This window comes from Erinaceus europaeus, chromosome 8 (genome assembly GCF_950295315.1).
Source record: "Erinaceus europaeus chromosome 8, mEriEur2.1, whole genome shotgun sequence".
In the NCBI taxonomy this organism is placed as follows: domain Eukaryota; kingdom Metazoa; phylum Chordata; class Mammalia; order Eulipotyphla; family Erinaceidae; genus Erinaceus; species Erinaceus europaeus.
In genome coordinates this window covers 39352798-39366398 of record NC_080169.1, presented here as the reverse complement: position 1 = coordinate 39366398, position 13601 = coordinate 39352798, and positions in this window count along the sequence as shown.

The following is a 13601-nucleotide window of genomic DNA, read 5'->3' as shown; positions in this document are numbered from 1 at the left end:
GGGCACATCCATTTTACAGTTCACCTTACTGAAATAAAATTGACCAAGGCCAGGTCACAATATGCACACTGGTGAAAAATATGCTGATGAGGGCAGATATTGTGTAGGAGGGGACGGAGAAAGAAGGCATTTTCCAATAGCAACAACAAATAAGTAGACACACTGATGTGTTGTATGCTTTACATTGGTTTGTTCTAGCCCTCCCCCGCCAAGAGAATTGGATGAGTCCTGTTAATTTCGCGGGCCTGCTTGGCCCCGCCCAAAGGAACCCCGAAAGAGGGTTCCTGAGTCCGAGAGTTCCTGAGTTCTGGAGTTCGAGAGTTTCAGGGTTACAGAGTAAGAGAGAGTTCCACAGTGGAAGAGTTTCAGAGGGTTCCCGAGTACGAGAGTTCATGAGTTCGAGAGTAAGGGAGAGGGTTCCTGAGTTCGAGAGAAAAAGAGAGAGTGCTTGCGCCGCCGCAAAGAGACAGCAGAGTTTTGTTTGGTGATTAGTTTGTGTTAGTTTATGAATCGTTGTTCCTGAATAAAGAAATACAGCTTCCCTGCCCAGCCGTTGTCTCAGCGTCTCTGTTCACCACCGCGAAGCAAGCCAGCCCGACCAGAGCCGTCCGAAAATTTTAACAACACTGATGGAACCTGAAAGGATCATAGGAGAGAAAAAATTGATATACTAAAGATCATAAGACAAAAAAATGTTATCACTTCCTCCAGTAATTTAAATATTAGAGTTGAATTTTTATTTTCAGAATTACTAGCAGAAAAAATGAAGCATAATGCCTAAATTAAAATATATCTGATATAAGATATAAATTGATGTTTAAGTTAAAGAAAAAGTCTAAACTCTATAGAGACTTGATTTGAATTAAAATTTCATCTGAAGTAGAAGTTTAAAACAGGAGTGAAACAATACATTGTCTAATATTTTAGGGAAGAATAGGCAATCACCATTAGGAAAAGAGAAACGGATTTTAAAAAGTATTCTTGCATTACAATCCACCTTATAACACTTTCAAGGATCTGCACCAAGTTAGGGAATAAAGGATGAGAACTTTTTTAACCTTGCCCCCCCCCAAAAAAAAGAGAGAAAGAAAAATCCCTTAAAGCAAATACTATGGACATTTTACTGAAACCACAAAAGATAGATAAAAATTGCCAAATCAGGGGTGGGGAGAAAAAAAAAGAATTGCCAAATCAATTATGAGGGAAAAAAAGTATGATTACATTATGTTTTATAAGATACACTTATATTATAGAACTATTATAATCAAAACTGTGTGGTAATGACACTAAAATAGACACTTAGATTAATGGAATAGAATTGGAAGTTTAAAATTGGCTTGGACACATATAAGCAGCTAATAAATAAGGCATTTATTAAGCATCAAATTTTTTTGGGTAAAAATAGTGTCGAAGCAGTTTTAATAAATAGATGTGCTTAATAAAATAAAGGAATGAAAGTAGCCTTCTCTATTTGATGGTGTTAAAACTTTAGTTTAATTTTGGAGAATATTGTAGCTAGGCAAAATTATTACTATCTGGTTGTTGTGATTTGTAATCAAAGTTAATAATTACAAAAAAATGAAGGAAACTAGGAACCTAAACTTGGGTGTCTCAAGTTGTAAAATATCATAGCAACAATTTAGGTAAGTGAAGTATATAATTAGGTCTTCTTTCTGTTGTTGGTACTTTTTTTTTAAAAGTAATTTCAATAACTTTCAATTATCTACATGATCTGGATTTTACATTCTATCCAAGATTTATATTAAAACACTGTGCCTGCCAACTTCTGTCAACTCTGATCCTCAATTATCACTATTATCACCAGGCATTGTTTATTTAGGAGAAGCAAAGTAACTTTAATATTTGCCTAATTAAACATAATTATGCAAATTGCTTCTAAAATCAAACAATTTTCTCTAAAACCAAATATTTTGAAACTAGCTATTTTGTTATACATAGATCTTTATTGGGCTATCATTCAAATTTGACTAAATTTTTTTTATTTAAAAGTCCCACTCGGGTTTTTTATTTGTTTGCTTTTCTGAATTGAGTGGTTCTAGAGTGTGTGATGTACTAGAACTAGTTAACTTAGAATGTAGTTGAAAGTATGAGGTAATAGCATAATGGTTATGCAAAAATATTTTCATGCCCAAAGCTCCAAAGTCATAGGTTCAATCCTCCTTATATCACTATAAGTCACAGCAGAGTGTTTCTGAGGAGTGGGGAAATGTATAGAAAAAAAAGTAATAATAATGTTTGAATATTCTATACTATTCAGGCATAGTTGATAAAACAAACAGGGCTTCTTATAACTTGAAATATTTTTTATTCTAAAATTTACAAAGTGTTATTGGGACCAATTTTGAAAAATTTAAAACACAGAAAAAGTTAATAATAATTTTGTCTCAATAAAAATACCAGAGGGGGTTCAGGCGGTGGCACAGTGGGTTAAGTGCATGTGGCGCAAAGCGCAAGGACCGGCGTAAGGATACTGGTTCGAGTCCCCGGCTCCCCACCTGCAGGGGAGTGGCTTCACAGGCGGTGAAGCAGGTCTGTAGGTGTCTAGGTTTCTCTCCCCCTCTCTGTCTTCCCCTCCTCTCTCCACTTCTCTCTGTTCTATCCAACAACAAATAACATCAACAATGGCAATAATAACCACAATGAGGCTACAACAACATGGGCAACAAAAAGGGGGAAAAATGGCCTCCAGGAGTGGTGGATTTGTGGTGCAGACACTGAGCCCAGCAATAACACTGGAGGAAAAAAAATACCAGAGAACAAAGATGATATCCAGGTATTTGAAATTCATCTAGAGATGTAGTAAATTAGTAATTATAAATTAAATGAGACAATATGTTTGTATTTATTTGTATTTATTTATCTTTGCCACCAGCACTGCCACTGGACTTGCAGACCTGCATAGTTATTTTGCTCATTCTCATTCTCTCCCTCTTTCCATCTCTCTCTCTCTCTCTCTCTCTCACTCTTTCTCAGATATTGGGTAACATAAAGCAGGGGACACACTGCATTTATTTTGATGATATTTATTTTTCCAATCCACTAGCATGGGATGTCTTTCCATTTCTTGGTATCAGTTTCTGTTTCCTTGAATAGTGACTCATAGTTTCAGTATACAAGTCTTTCACTTCTTTGCTCAGTTTTATTCCTAGGTATTTGATTGATTTTGCTGCAACAGTGAATGGGAGTGATTTCTGAATGTCTTCTTCTAGAGATTCAGTGTTTGAATAAAGAAATGCTACTGATTTTTGTACATTGACTTTGCAGCCTGACACCTATATTGCCTAGTAAATTCCAGTAGTTTTCTGCTGGATTCTTTGGGTTTTTCTATGTATGTAATCATATCATCTGCAAATAGTGAGAGCTTGACTTCTTCCCTTCCACTCTGTATTCCTTTGATTTCTTTCTCTTGCCTGATTGCTATGGCAGGAACTTCCAATATTATGTTTAAGAGTCATAGTGATAGTGGACAGCCCTGTCTAGTCCCTGATCTAAGGGGGAATGCTTTCAGCTTCTGTATATTGAGTATGATGTTGGCTGTAGGTGTGTTATATATAGATTACACTATCTTGAGGAATTCCCCATTTATTCCCATTTTTTGTGGAGTTTTGAGCATGAATGGGTGTTGGATTTTGTCAAAGACTTTCTCTGCATCTATTGAGATAATCATGTGGTTTTTGGCTTTGCTTTTATTGATGTGGTGAATGACATTGATTGACTTAAGTATGTTGAACCAGCCTTGCATTCCTGGGATAAATCCCACTTGGTCGTGATGAACAATCTTTTTGATATGCTGTAGTATCCGGTTGGCCAAGATCTTGTTTAATATTTTGGCATCTAGGTACATCAAAGATATTGGTCTGTAGTTTTCCTTTTTTGTTGTGTCCCTATCTGCTTTTGGCATCAGGGTGATGTTGGCATCATATAAGGTGGAAGGAAGTGTTCCTGTTTCTTCTATCTTGCAGAAAAGCTTTAGAAACATGGGTACTAACTGTTTCCTGAAGGTTTTGTAGAATTTGTGAAGCCAGCTGGTCCAGGACTTTTGTTGTTGGGGAGATTCTTAATAACCATTTTGATTTCTTTGTCTGTGATTGGTTTATTTAGGTTTTGTAGTTCTTCTTGGTTCAGTTATGGAAGGGCATGTGCTTTTAGGAATTCTTCTATTCCAGATTTTCTAGCTTGGTGGCGTATAGTTCTTCATAGAAGTATCGCATGATTTTCTGGATTTCTGTCGTGTCAGTTGTGATATCTCCTCTATCATTTAAGATTCTATTAATCTATTAATTTGAGTGTTCTTTTTTTTTGTGAGTCTGGCTAGAGGTTTGTGAATCTTGTTTAATATTTCAAAGAACCAACATTTGGCTTCATTTATCTTTTGGATGGTTCTCTTATTTTCAATGTTGTTTATTTCTGCTCTAATTTTAGTGATTTCTGTCCTTCTGTTTGTTTTAGGGTTCCTTTGTTCCTCTTCCACTAAGTCCTTAAGTTATGCAGTAAGGTCATTTATTTGAGCTTTTTCTTGTTGTTTAATATGTGACTCTATGGCTATGAGTTTCCCTCTCAGCACTGCTTTACCTGTGTCCCAAATATTTTGATAGCTTGTGTTTTATTTTTCGTTTGTTTCCAGGAATGTTTGAATTTCTTGCTTGAGTGTCTCTCTTACCCAGTGGCTCTTAGGCAGGATGTTATTTAGTTTCCAAATTCTTTGTCTTTTAGTAATTTTCTGTTTGTTGTTATATGTTAGCTTTACTTTCTGTGGTCTGAGAAGATACTTGGGATGATTTCAATGCTCTTGAATTTGTTGATGCTGTCTTTGTGGCCCAACTTGTGTTTTGTGGATTTGAACAGAATGTGTATTCAAGTTTTTTGGGGTGAAGAACTCTGAAAATGTCCAGGAGGTCTTGTTTGACCATATCTTCATTTAATTCTCTTGTTTCTTTGTTGATTCTCTGCTTCACTGATCTGTCTAAGTGTGAGAGTGGGGTGTTAAAGTCTCCCACTGTTTTTGTATTACTAGTGATGTATTTTTGTAGTTCTTTCAGTAAGTGTTTGATGTATTTAGATGGTCCCTCACTAGGTGCATAGATATTGATAATTGTTAAGTCTTCTTGGCTGATTGATCCTCTAATCATTATGTAATGTCCTTGCTTATCTTTTATTACTTAATTTAATTTAAAATCTATTATGTCAGAGATGAGTATGGCTATTCCTGCATTTTTTTGTGGTCCATTAGCCTGTATGATAGTTTTCCATCCTTTCACTTTAAGTCTGTTCTTATCTTTTTGGGTCAGTTGGCATTCTTGCAAGCAGCATATGGTTGGGTATGTTTTATGATACATCCTCCCACTCTGTGCCTTTTGATGGGTGAGTTTAAGCCATTGATATTTATTGATTTTATGGATTTAATGTATTATAGTGCCATTGTTCAACAATTATTTATTTGCTTTGATATATGGCTAGCATTATAGTGATGTTCTTGTTTATAAGAGATATTTTAGTACCTCTTTCAGGGTAAGCTTGGCGACGGTTGCCTTTTTAACTGTTGTCTGAGAAGATTTTGATCCCTCCATCTAGTTTTAATGAAAGTATAGTGCCATTATTGAACAATTATTTATTTTCTCTGATATATGGCAAGCATCATAGTTATGTTCTTGTTTATAAGAGATCTTTTAGTAACTCTTTCAGGGTAGGCTTGGTGATGGTTGCCTTTTTTAACTTTTGTCTGTCTGAGAAGGTTTTGATCCCTCCATCTAGTTTGAATGAAAGTTTAGCAGGATATATTATCCTTGGTTGAAACTCTTTTTCATTCAGCCCATTCTCTTCTGGCTTTTAGAGTTTGAGTGGAGAAGTCTGATGATAGTCTTATGGATTTTCCCCATGTAAATTCTAGAGGTAGCAAGAGGAGAAAGGGAAATAGAGAAGAGACACACACAAAGAGAGTCCACTCTGAGTCATATTTCTTCCCCAAAGTAATTCACAAACAAGTATCAGTAAATTTAGAAAGCAGAAGAAGGAGGAAGGAATAAAAGAAGACAAGAATGAGGAAAAAAAAAGAAAAGAAAAGAAAAAAAATAGCAGTGAACTGAAAGAGTTTTGTTTTGTTTTGTTTTGTTTTAATTTTCTTTGAGGTGAGAGAAGGGGGAGAGTGGATAGAGAAAGTAGGTAGAGTGAAAAAACTTCGTCTCACAATGGATAGGACACCCAGTCACCTAGTAATGGAAAATACACTGAAAGTTAATTTTGGTCAACCTGAAGGAGGGGGGAGAAGGGACCCGCATATATATAATAGTAATAATAAAATAGAACAGAGTAAAAAACCCTAACAGTCAGTCTGCAGCATGGAAGGTTCCTGATTGGCTCAGGCCGACTGAGCAAAGATAGCCAATTGTTAAAAAAAAAAAACAAAAACCAAACAAACAAAAAAAACCCTCCAGGTAGTCTTTTTCAGACAGGGTGAGGTTCTGATTGGTCAGATATATTGTCACTCCAATTTAGCTTGAGCCACTTAGAAAGTAAAAAAAAGAGCAAATGGAATCAGAAAGGAAAAGATTGGAATCACACCCCTGGTGAGCCAGGAATATTGGTAAAGAAAAAAGTTCAGCGGGGAGCCTGCTAGTAGCAGCTCTCCAGCTCCTGGGGTCTGGTAATAGGGTGGGGGAGAGGGGTGAATTTCAGAAATAATAAAAATAATTTCTTTTTTCTCTGTTTTCTAACCCAAATTGAGCTATAGTCACCTCCTTGGTGTCACACTTAGGACCCCTTATTCACCGTCCTGCCAATGGCCAGATATCAGACCCTTTCCAACAATTGTTGTTGTCAGAGTTCAAGCCAGCAGCTGCCTCCAAGTAGTCATCTTGGCTCCGCCCCCAAGATAGAAACTTTTATAAACTAAAAAAATAATATTAATAAAAAATGAATAGAGTAAAACTTATTCTTGAATTTAGAGCTTCAGCCGTTCATTAGAGTTAATACTACATATTTATTTGCAGTGAACAAATCATTAAAAAAACTTAGCTTATGCATTTATTAATATATTCTTTTATCTGCTGTTATTCAACTGCAGGAATCAAAGAAAGCTGTTTTATTTGTGTCTCCTCTTACATGAAACTGAGGTAGTTAAAACAACAATTAAATGAATATTTCTAATCTCATGAAATTTTCCCATAATATAAACATAATTCTTTTAAAAATTAATAAGCTATATATATAAAACTCTTCTATTTGTAATTACATTTTTTGTCAAATTGATAAGTGGTATGTGTATACGAATAAATAAATGAGAAACAATACTTGTGTCTTTCTCTAAAGAAAGATTTAAAAGGTAAAACTCATATCAAGAACAAGAAAAAAATCTATGTTATAAAACTTTAAAGAAATGCCAGCTATTTGGAACTACATATGTTAAGGTAATCTAAAATATTTCAAGCCAAGATCCAACGTATTCTTCACAAATGTGAAAATAGAGCTCACAGCATGTAGTTCCTAGAGAGCACAGGAGAAGTTACAAATATGTATAAATGTTTTGAAAATAATGCTTAGCCCATCTGCAGCTCTTTGTAGATGTTAAATACTTTAATTCTATTCTTTCTTGTATCGACTCCACAAGACACAATTTGCTTAATGACTGGATGCAGAAAAATAGTTAATAGATGCATAAATAATTTCTTCATGAAATTCTAGATATTTAAGTCATTAATTTTCTAAAATCTCAAGTATATTTGATCATAAAAATATGAGTGCAAAGTTTTTAGAGGTTTGTAGAGAAAGAAAATATGCCCTGGAACTCTTCCAGGTCAGTTATTATTTAATACCTTTCCTGTTGTGTTGGTTAATTTTGTGAATCCCTTTTACACACCGAACCTGACTTTGGATTGTGGTACAGATATTATATTGTGATATGCAATTCTGTTAGTCTTAACATTTCTTCTTTCACCCAGAGCAACTCTATAACCTAGGAGGGCAAAGGCACATTTTTCAAAAGAATTTTGGAGATATCCATGCTTGATATGAGAAATTAACAATTAATTGTTTTCAGTATAAATTCATTTTGAATGCATTATTAACATATAATTGTCTTAGAAAAAATTCTTTATCATATAGTGAGATTACATATGAAAGCAAGAACACTGAGATGAGATACTTCAGCTATGTAATTATTGAAATGTTTAAGAGGCAAAATACCAAAACTCAAGACAATATCAATGAGAACAGAAGTAAAGGGTGAATGAAAATATGCAAAATATACAAAAGAGTAGGTGACTGATTGGATACTAGAGAATTAATCATCCTTCTATAAAGTGAAAAACTCAATACAAACTAGAAAATCTGCCTTATGAAAATGTGGCTATTTCAAAGTTTAAATGTGTCAAGTTTATGATAGCTACGAAACCTCTTAGTATAGATACAATTACATTGTTGGATAAAAGTCTGCAGCTTAGAAAGAATATCTGGTTTGTTGGTAAAAAAATAAATGTTTTGGATTGTGTTCTACCCTAAAATATCTTCCAAAGTTCTGGTTGCATAGGCAAAAACAAAACAAACAAACAAAAAAACCCCCGATAATTTCAAGTGTCCAATCTATTGAGAATCAGAAGTCAAACATCAATATTCATTCCATCTTAAGTAGGAAATGTAGATTTGTGTTTGTTTGCTTTTTTTTTTTTTTGTTACAAATATTTATTCCTCTTTAATCTTAGATATAGATGTGTATATAAGAAGATTGTATTAACTTTCTGGTACAATGTTACCATCTTGCCTGGAGACGCATACATTCAATAAGTAAAATAAGATACTCTGTAGACTCAAGAAATAAGTAAAAAAAAGAAAAGGACAAGTGCTAAACAATCTCACTTACCTGTTGAACTTAAGAAAGAAGGATAGAGGGAGGAATCAAAGTGAAATTTGGACAGAGTGGTTTATTGCATCAAAACAAAGGACTCTGGAAATGAAGAGGGAGAAGGTGGAGGGAATCTTGTGGACCTGTTGAATGGTTAATCATACCTAGGTGTCTAAAACTGCACTATAAACCATTAATTCCTCAATTAAAAATAAAAAATAACTTTGTTGTAAGCTCCCCAAAGATAATACAGTCACATGAATGTTTTTAATTGAAACTTTTAGGTATTGCCATTTTAAGTGGCTTACAGAGGGTAAGAAAAATTACCCAGTATGTTAAATATATAAGATCTGTACACCTAAGACCAAAGAGATGCTAGGTTTAATTCCTAATACCACAACAAGATAGACTTAAACAGTACTTAATGGGGACTAGGCAATGGTATGTCTGATTGTGTGCTCACATTACAGTGCACAAGACCCAATATCCATCCCCTAGTCCCCGTCTACAGGGGGAAGTCTCATTAGCAGTGAAGCATTGCTGCAGGTGTGTCTCTCTCTTACCCTGTTTATGACTTCTGCCCTTTCAGTTTCTCTCTGTCCTATCAAATAAATCAAAGAAAATGAAAACAAGTACAGCATTTACTGTTCTTGCTAATTCTCTCTTATAAAAGCAAATAAATAAATAGCTTAAGTAAACCTAATTAAAAAAAATAAGTGGCTTGGGAGTCAGGTGGGTTAAGCATCAGGTGGCGCAAAGCTCAAGGACTGGCATTAAGGATCCCGGTTCAAGCCCCCAGCTCCCCATCTTCAGGGGAGTTGCTTCACAAGCAGTGAAGCAGGTCTGCAGGTGTCTTTCTCTCTCATTCTTTGTCTTCCACTCTTTACTCCATTTCTCTCTGTTCTATCCAACAACGATGACATCAATAAAAACAACAATAAAAACAAGGGCAACAAAAGGGAATAAATAAATATTTAATAGTAAATATTTAAAAATAAATAAAAATAAAATAAATTAATAAGTGGCTTACAGAGCAATTTTAATGTTAATTTCAGATTAGTTAGAATATAATCCATGTGAGGGCAATGGGTTTCATTGTATTCACAGATGCTTCTTAAGTTCATGGGTATTAAAAAAGTGTATCAGCATATTTAACCTCACTTTAAATAATTTATATCAATTATGACCCAGCTTCCTCAGCAGAGATATTGAGGATAATATGCCTATAGTGATTTTTATTATCATGTGGTGCAAAAGTAGTTCTCCTGACTAAAGAACTGAATATCTACAGAGAAATAAATTAAAAAAAATTTGTTTTGTTTATCTTAGATAAAGACAGGAACTTGAGAGAAAAAGGGGAGGAAAAGAGGGAGAGATAGTGGTATTTGCAGCACTATTTCACCATTCATGAAGCTTTCCCCTTATGATGGAGACCAAGGGCTTGAACCTAGGACTTCATACATTATAACATTTATGCTTTACCAGAGGTACCATAACTTGGCCACAGAATTAAAGTTCTTTTATATACATTTTAATTTTTATTTATCATTGGATAGAGACAGAAACATTGAGAGGAGAAGGTGAGAAGAGAAAGAGAAAGGGAATTGCCTACAGCTCTGCTTTACCACTCATGAAGCTTTCCCTCTGCAGGTGGGGACCAAGGGCTTGAACCTAGGTCCTTGAGCACTATAATGTTTGTGCTTAACCAGGTGTGTCACTGCCTGGACCCAGAAATAAAGTTCTTAAATGAAAGGTTCTGAGAATTTAAAGCCTATGAATAAATTAAATTTATGAAAGTTTTATTCTTTTTGATTAGTCATAGCATCTCAAAAACTAAAAGACTTCCAGGCTCTTGAAACATAAAAGAAACCTCAGGAGGAAGAGTCATATAGTATAGTTATAAGAAAAACACTGGCCCCCAAATAATAAAATAACGTTGAATCATAGCAGGACCCCCCCAGTATACAGCCATGCTTGTGTGAAAGACATAACAAATTGGGGCTGGATGGTGGTGCACCTGGTTAAGTGCTTCACCACTAATGAGGCTTCCCCCCCTATAGATAGGGATTTGGGCCTTGAACCTAGGTTCTTATGTATTGTAATGTGAGCACACAGCCAGATGTATCACTTCCTAGCCTCTAATAAGTACCAAGCACAAGGGTCCTGCTTCCCATCTTCAGGGGGTCTGCTTCACAAGCAGCAAAGCAGGTCTGAAGGTATTTATTTTTCACTCTATCTCCCTGACCTCTCAATTTTTTGTTGGTATGCTTCTAATTCTGATTCTAAAAACCCCTTCTGTTTCATTGGCTTAATCCCCCCTGCTTAACACTGTATTCTATTTACATAACCACTGTTAATGAAGCACTGCCCTGCTTGCAGGGCATTGGTTTAATCCCCACTGGTTCATGATGTGTTTTTGCTCCGCCCCCTCTCATAGTACACCCTGATTTGCACCAGTCACTTTTCGCTCCACCCTCTCTATGTCACATCCTGTTTACACCCTACTTGGCAAGTATCTTAGTTTAGCTCAGTTTAGATTGCACTGCGTTCTGCATGAATAAAGAGATACTGCGTACAACCCAGCCATGAGTCCCTGGTCATCTGTCCTGCTTGCGAAGCCAGCCCGACATAATGGCGCCTGAAACAGGGACCAGCACCAACGTGGGACCTAACCCGCTCATCCCCCAGATAAGTAAACCTGGCTACCCATCTGTCATGGGTTGCCTTTCTACTTATGAAGATGTTTGCCAAAGTCTCTACTGTTTCATCATGAGACAGTTACTCTGTCTCTGGAAGATTTTGCTCTGGGCCACACTTTGGTTCCCTGACTGGGAATTTTGGTTTCTTGTGACCATGTTCATAGAGCTTGGAAAATGCATGGAGATTTCCCATGGGACTTTCTGGATTTCTTCTTGCATGTTTCCTGCTGAGAAGGACTACTCTAATTTGAGGAGCATTCTCCAGTACCCTGGCAGTCCCCAAGAATGGAGACACATGGTTAGTTCTACTCTCCTGATTGGATTCTTTCTTTGATGGGAAGACGCTTTTTAAAATAGATGCCTGCAATCCTGGAGGAACAGTCAGAAGCACCCTAAATGGAATTTCGAGGAGCTTTTTGGACTAGGATGCCTTCCGGGGACTCATGATGCTACATGGTGAGATCTGGATAATCTGGTTCAAGTTGTGTTTCATAAGAATGACTGAATTTTTGTATGACATTGACTTAAAAAAAATGCTGGATGCAGCCATGATTTCTAGAGACATCCAGAAACAATCCAAAAAATTGTTTTTCCCTCCTTTGATTTCTTTTTTTTTTTATGTCTTGGCATAAATCTGAAACGTTTAATCCTGAAAACGGTATGAGTTATGGGGGAGCAAAAAGTGCAATGATTATGTTAAAGATTCTCATGCCTGAGGCTTCTAACCATGGTTCTTCTGTTTACCTTTCCACATTTTATTGAGTTTAAACTGTTTATACAACCTTAAAATCATACTAGAAAGGACTTCCAATTATAATGGAGTTATCAATTATAGTAAACTTCTAATCTGCTACAAGTTTTGTTTGACAAGTAAGTGAATTTCAGCTGTCAAGTCTTCACATGAAAAAGCATCTACTCAAATGGAATTCCTGGAAATCCATTTGGACCCCTGTTCTCTGACATTGCCCATAAGATGGAATGACTACAATGCACCCCCAGAAACCTGGCACGGCCTGAAGAAACAGACTCCAAAGCTCACTCTCTACAGAAAAGCAGAATTCTAGTGGCCGACCTTCCCTATTGAGACAGACGTGCAGCATTTCATTCCCTGGCATTTCTTCCATGGTCATCTACTTTCGACTGACACTTCCGTCGGACTTACTGGTACACCTCTTGGACACTTTACACAACTTTACAGCAGCTTCCCTTTATGCTGCTGGGTTTCTCAAAGACTGAATGCACCCAGCTGCCTTGGGACTTTATAGGCCATGTCCCCTCGCCTGCAGGCTCTGTTCCCAGAGTCAGAAAACTCCCCCTCCTTACTAGGTCATGCCCACAGAGGCAGGAAACACCCTTTGAGGCAAGAGATGCCCACAGAGGCATGAAGCGCTCCCAGAGGCAATAGATGCCCCCAGAGGCAAAAAATGCTCTTTCGCCTGCTAGGCCTTGCTCTTTGAGGTAGGAAATGCCCCCCTTTGAGGTAGGAAATGCCCCCCTCAGGCCTCCCCTTGGCATCACACTGGTTCTTGCTGCTCTCCTATTTTTTCCTCCATGTCATATGACAGTTCTTTTGAAAACGCCTGTATGATATAGGTTTCTGTTCACCCCACATTCCTGATACTATGGCCATCAGTTAAAAAGAAAGGGGGAATTGTTGGTATGCTTCTAATTCTGCTTCTAAAAACCCCTTCTGTTTCATTGGTTTAATGCCCCCTGCTTAACACTGTATTCTATTTACATAACCACTGTTAATGAAGCACTGCCCTGCCTGCAGGGCATTGGTTTAATCCCCATTGGTTCATGATGTGTTTTCACTCTGCCCACTCCTGTAGTACACCCTGATTTGCACCAGTCACTTTTTGCCCCACCCTCTCTATGTCACATCCTGTTTACACCCTACTTGGCAAGTATATTACTTTAGTTTAGTTTAGCTCAGCTTATATTGCGCTGTGTTCTGCATGAATAAAGAGATACTGCGTACAACCCAGCCATGAGTCCCTGGTCGATTGTCTCCCGTCAGTGAAGCTCAGCCCAGCAATTTTTCTCTG